General features: G+C 44.0%; 1 non-coding gene across 1 annotated transcript; it reads right to left on the bottom strand.

Annotated features, from left to right (window-relative positions):
• Positions 1 to 5,668: 5,668 nt before the first annotated feature.
• On the bottom strand, positions 5,669 to 5,775 carry LOC130464802 (small nucleolar RNA R71). The gene has a single exon (XR_008925139.1). It is a non-coding gene; the product is annotated as a small nucleolar RNA R71 (small nucleolar RNA).
• Positions 5,776 to 6,005: the final 230 nt, after the last annotated feature.

Below are 6,005 nucleotides of genomic sequence, written 5' to 3' on the forward strand. Positions count from 1 at the left end.
TGCTTGAATTTTGAACAGATTGACCTGAAATCGGCCCGAAGCGTTGACTCGGACTGCTTGAAATTGCGCGGCTTGCGGCTTTGGAATTTTGAATTAGTGAGGCTGCACTTAGCTGTCCAAAGCTATAAAGAGTGCGTACTCAGAATCATAAAGGGGACGGTGGCCTCATCCTTATTGCAGGCCCCTGCGCCTGGCGCAGGCCTCGGCGCCCTACGCCGGTGTACTACCATAAATTCCGATTTTTGTATAAATAGGAAGCTTTTTGGATCATACTTTGCAACAATCTTTCCCTGCTTGTCTTTGCATACTGTTTCTTCATGAAAAAGAGAGAAAATGGCCTTGTCTTTTGAAAATGCCTTGAACTCTTGGCTTGGTTTGTTAGGCAAAATAGAGAAAAGGGAGCTTGACGGCATGCATCTTGGGGTGCTCACCTCTTTTCGTTTTCTGAAACTTGATGTGCACTTCATTCTTGCTGCTCTGGAGGCTTGGGATCCAAATCATCACGTTTTTCGCTTTGGAAATAATGAGGCATGTCCCCTCCTGAGGAATTTAGTGCTATACTGGGGTGGCCCGTTATGATGGAGCCGTGCATGCCTAGTGTTGAAGAACTCCTTTTCTTAGGCTTTGAAAGGTATTTGGGCTTGAAGCCCCCACTTTTGAGTGCTGTTGTATATGGCCGAGGGGTGGATTTATCCCTCCTTGTCACTTAGTTTGCTGGGCTTGACGTCCCCAAGGTTTTCCGCTTGAGGGCCTTGAGTTTTTTGTATCTTTGCTCGCTTCCTATTTTCAAAGCGGGGGTTTGGCAATGGTGATGCCTCCCTAATAGAGATTGTGGAGCAGTTTGCTAGTGGTCGGGACCCAATGCCGCTCGTGATTGGGGAAACATTGATGGGCCTTGACATGCTGAAGTCGGACCCCTCTTCCTTGCCATCGGGAAGTCCGGTATTACTCCAAGTAAGGATCTGGAGCTTTCTTGTATATTGAAATTGTACTTGTATTTTGAATGTTGAATATTGAATTGTTCTTCTAGTATCATCCCCAAGGTCTGGCTTATCGAGAGGCTCATGCTGGTGGCACCACCGGAGAACATGGAAAACTATAATAGAAAAGGGTTCACTGTGCGGCCCATGATGTATGGCCGACTTTCATTGGATGAGTGGCGTTGCGCACTCTCTGGGGCTGAATCTTGTATTAGGTGGGTAGTTCCTTGGTGGGGAATTACTGCTATGAGACATGCACCTGGCTCTACTGCTTTGAGGGTGCCTAGCCACACCATGCTAGTCTTCTACTCTCCTGCTCGAGTGATGAGACAATACGGCTTGAAGCAAGAGATCCTGGATTGTGCTGAGGAGCATCTGAAACCTGTTGTACTGAATGCTGATCGATTTGAAGTTTGGAGGCGGTATTGGGTTGCCAAACCATTCTTGAATGTTCAATTCCCACCCGAGCCTACTACTCTGTTGGCGTGGTACATTGTATGGATGAAAGGCCCAAGCCAAAGGGACATTTCTCTCTCCGGAATAGCGAGAGTTCGAGGTTCTAGAGCTAGACGCCCTGCATCAACTGATTATGAGGAAGGTGACGGGAGTGTGGCCCGTCGGTGCTTGACCGTTCTGAGTCCAAAGGAGGTTCGTCCTCCTCCCGTCTTGGACGATTAGCAAGTTCATTCTCCCGCCGCTTGGGAAAGGGGAAGATTGATGAATGATTGCAGAAAGAGCCAGGGGATAGTACTCAAGGTGCCAAGACTCAAGAGCATAGTCGCCCGACTCCGGATCTTTGTAACCTTAATGTGTTTGAAGTTGTATTAGTTGGAAGTGTGTTTAAGAGTGTGTTTAGGAAATGTGTTTAGGAAGTGTGTTTGGTGGAAGTAAAAAGGTTTTGAACTTTGCTTCACTTGATTCTAATCTTGTATTTGAATTAGCTTTGATTGAGGCTTTAGAGCCAAATAAAAAGGTTATTGTGTGAAATTCCGCTTGATAATGCCTTGCTTTGCACATTTGGAATAAAAACAACAACAACAATTGAGTTTTGAATTTTGATTTGATTTTTAGGATGCCCGTAATTGAGGAAATTTTGATTTTTTTTTGTATTTAAAGTGGCCAGGCCTCGGAATGAGTTTGCCTACCTGTCCCGTTAAGGAATCAGGCCGAACGTAGTTCTAACATACTGAACTTTTTGAATTTGAATTATGAATCTAGAACTTAGACATAGAACTTCTTGAGCTGATCGAGGTTTGACAAGGAACACCATCGACATCTGTTAATTCGACTGCTCCCCCGGAGAGGATATTCTTGACAATGTATGGTCCTGCCCAGTTAGGTTTGAATTTTCCCCTTGGGTCTATGACGCTCTTGCGAAGGGCATTCAGGACAAGCTCGCCTTCCTTGATGTTTCGGGTTCTGACCCTCTTGTTGAAATGTCTGGTCACTCGGCGCTGATAGACTTGTACATGGTGAGCGGCTTGAAGCCGACGCTCATCGAGCATGATTAGCTCATCATATCTTGCTTGTACCCATGCAGCTTCTGGGATTTTGCTTTCGAGGACTATCCTGAGAGAAGGTATCTCTAGCTCAATAGGTTGTACTGCTTCCATTCCATAGACCAATTAAAATGGGGTTGCTCCCGTCGAAGTGCGGATTGAAGTTCGATACCCCCACAATGCAAAGTGCAGCTTCTGGGGCCAGTCTTTGTAATTGGTTGTCATTTTCATGATGATGGTCTTGACATTTTTGTTGGCTGCTTCGACTGCCCCATTAGTATGCGGGCGATAAGGCGAAGAACGATGATGCTGAATTTTGTATTCGGTGAATAGATCTTCACACTCTCCTGGTCACTAATGAACTCGTGAGGAACTCCGTATCTGAATATGATTTTTTCTTGTATGAATTGGGCCACTTGCTTGGAACCCAACACTTTGAAAGACATGGCTTCGACCCACTTAGTGAAATAGTCGATTGCGACCAGCATGAATTCATGACCCCCGGTGCCTGTTGGAGTGGCTTTACCGATGACGTCGATACCCCAAGCCGAGAAACACCATGGTGATGACTGAGAATATAGCAAGGATGGGGGAATGTGCTTCAGATTCGCAGACTTTTGGCAGGTAGGACATTTCTTGACAAAGAAGTAACAATCTCGTTCGAGGGTGGTCCAGTAATATCGATCCCTGATGACTTTGAGGGCCAACATCTTCCCATTCATGTGGGTACCATAGACTCCGGCATGTACGGTGTCCATGACTCTTTGTGCTTCGTGCTTGTCAACACATCGGAGATTAGGGCCGCTAGGCGACCTCTTGTATAGAACGCCTCCTTCTATGACGAAATTGGCTAATTGTAGGCGTGAAGCCCTTTGACTCTTGCTTGAAAAGTGTAGGGGATACTCAGAGTTTTGCAAATACCTTTGAATGTCTGTAAACCAAGGCTCGTCTCTGTCAGACTCGACATCATCGATAGCATGGACATATGCTGCTTCTTGACGCTTTCAATTGTAAGTGGCATTTCAGCCGTGCCATTTGGAATGTTGATCATTGATGCCAGCTTTGCCAGTGCGTCGGAGAATTGATTCTCCTCTCTGGGGAGTGATATGTGTGTTTTATATAGTGTTTTACCCCCGTCCCTTAGTACTTTTATGTGTCAAATGAGCTCTTAGGAGCCATTTTTAGTACTAATATGTGTTATTGAGTGTGCCTTGAGTTTCAGGTTTGATTTTGAGAAATTGGTCTTTTTAGACCTGTTTCATGTTGATTTAGGCCACTACATGAGCCCGAGGAAGTTCGGGAGCTTTATCGTCGACTTTCGGGAGCCTTAGATGCTTATGGTTGAGCCCCGGGAGTTAGACTCGGTGATATGGGCGAAGGATTTTGAGGATTGCAAATCGCCCTGTGAGCTGAGGGCGAAACGCGACCATCGGACGAAAGGAAGAAAGAAAACAAGTCATTCATACGCGCCCGATCGGGCGTACTTCGCCCGGTCCGGATCGGGCGGCCATCTGGAGTTGTTTTGAGCCTATTGCAAACCGCCCGATCGGGCGGAATTTCGCCCGATTGGGCCGACTGTCGAGCACTTCACCCGATCGGGCGAAGCGTCGCCCGATCGGGCGACGCCAACCTCCAGCAGTTTTCGCGCATTTACTTTTCCGTTTTTTAGGCTTTATTTTGGCAAACTATATAAACAAGCCTTAGTTAATTTTAGAGGCATCTTTTATTTCTAGTATTGAACCTTAGTTTTATTTCCCTTAGCCTAGTTTTCTCTCTAATTTATGCAAAAACACTTAGTTTAATTCTCAATAAAAATTCAAGCTTTCAATTTCCTTTGTTCTTCAAATAGGTATTGTTTCTTATTTTAATTAATTGTATTGCTTTATAATGCTTTCAATTATGATTATCACTTTGTTTATTGTCAACATGCTTGAGTAGTCTAATTTCTAGGGTTTGGGATCCATGAATAATATGAAGGGATGATTGAATAATTATGATAGTTGGCATTGTAATTGATTCCTATTGATTGGTTTATTTCACTATGCAATTAGATTTGCGCAGGTTTAATTATAATAGTCTTAAGATTCGAGAGATGCAATTTGATGTTTAGGCTTGTGTCAATAAGTGGAATTAGGATTAATACGTAGCGAGAGCCCGTTAATTCTAAGTCTATGATTAGTATCGATTCGAGAGAGCATGCTAGTCTAATTAGTTACTTTGTTGATTATCGTGATTGTTTATCGTCCTGGATTGTTATTTGTTGGTGAACCTATTCCCTGGATTCTTTAATATATTGATTCTTAATTGTTTGATTATCGCCGTAGTCTTAGCAAACCATCAACCAAACTCTTGTTCCCAATAGTCTAGATTAACTGATTAATAGTAGAAAGAACGCATGTTTCCCTGTGGATTCGATCCTGACTTCCCTTGCTACCTAGCTAGTGGACTTAGGTTATTTTTGATTAGGTAATACGACTTAAGCCGGACAAATTTTGGCGCCGTTGTCGGGGAAACGGCTTTATTTTCTGTTGTTGATTGTTTATCCTAGATTATTGTTTGTTACTACTCAAGGAACTCACGTTCCTTGAGACCGGATCTCACATTGTTTTGTAGTTTCTTTGTCTATGCCCAGGACCGTAGGTACTAGTAATCTTACTCCATTCGATCCTGAGCCCGAAAGAACCTTTCGTAGACGAAGAACTTTCATTGCACAGTGTGGGAATTACTCTGATTTTGATCATAATATTGGGATCTTTTTCCTTCAGATACAGATTCAGTTTCAGAGATAGAGATGGGTGACGAAACTCCACTACCTCCACCTACCCCACGGCTTACAGACTATTCTAAGCCAAGTCTGTCTGTGCTACCAAAGGCAATCATGCCTTATATTGCAGCTGAGACCTTCAAGATTGAGCCTGCATTGATTAACATGATTGAGAGACGCCAATACGGTGGGGAACCAGGTGAAGATCCGAATCTTCACATTCAGTCCTTCATCCAATACTGTTCCACCATCAAGCAAAAGGGATTGACTCCGGAGCAGACTATGGAGATACTTTTCCCGTTCTCTCTGAGTGGGAAAGCTAAGTTGTGATTAATGGGTTGAACCGGGCGGCTTTGAAAATCACTAATTGGGAGTCCTTGGCCCTTGCTTTCTATGTTAAATATTTTCCACCTGAGAAAACGACTCGTCTGAGGGGTCAGATATTAGGTATCTCTCAACAAGAGGATGAGAGTTTGTTCGAGGTTTGGGAGAGATTCAAGGACTTGAAAAGAGAGTGCCCGCACCATGGTTTGGATGATTGGTTCTTGATTCTGCAGTTTTATAATGGCCTGGGTAATGAGTCTAGATGTCTTTTGGATTCAGCTGCCAGTGGGAGATTCATGCAACTTGAGGTGCCTAGAGCTATGGAGGTGATTGAGGAGATAGCCATTCATAATGCCCAGTATGGGAATCCTAGAGGTCTATCTAACAAGGGTGGTAAGCATGATTTGAATTCTATAGAACAATTAACTGCCCAATTGA

The sequence above is a fragment of the Spinacia oleracea genome, unplaced genomic scaffold (assembly GCF_020520425.1).
Source record: "Spinacia oleracea cultivar Varoflay unplaced genomic scaffold, BTI_SOV_V1 SOVchr0_002, whole genome shotgun sequence".
NCBI classification, from domain to species: domain Eukaryota; kingdom Viridiplantae; phylum Streptophyta; class Magnoliopsida; order Caryophyllales; family Amaranthaceae; genus Spinacia; species Spinacia oleracea.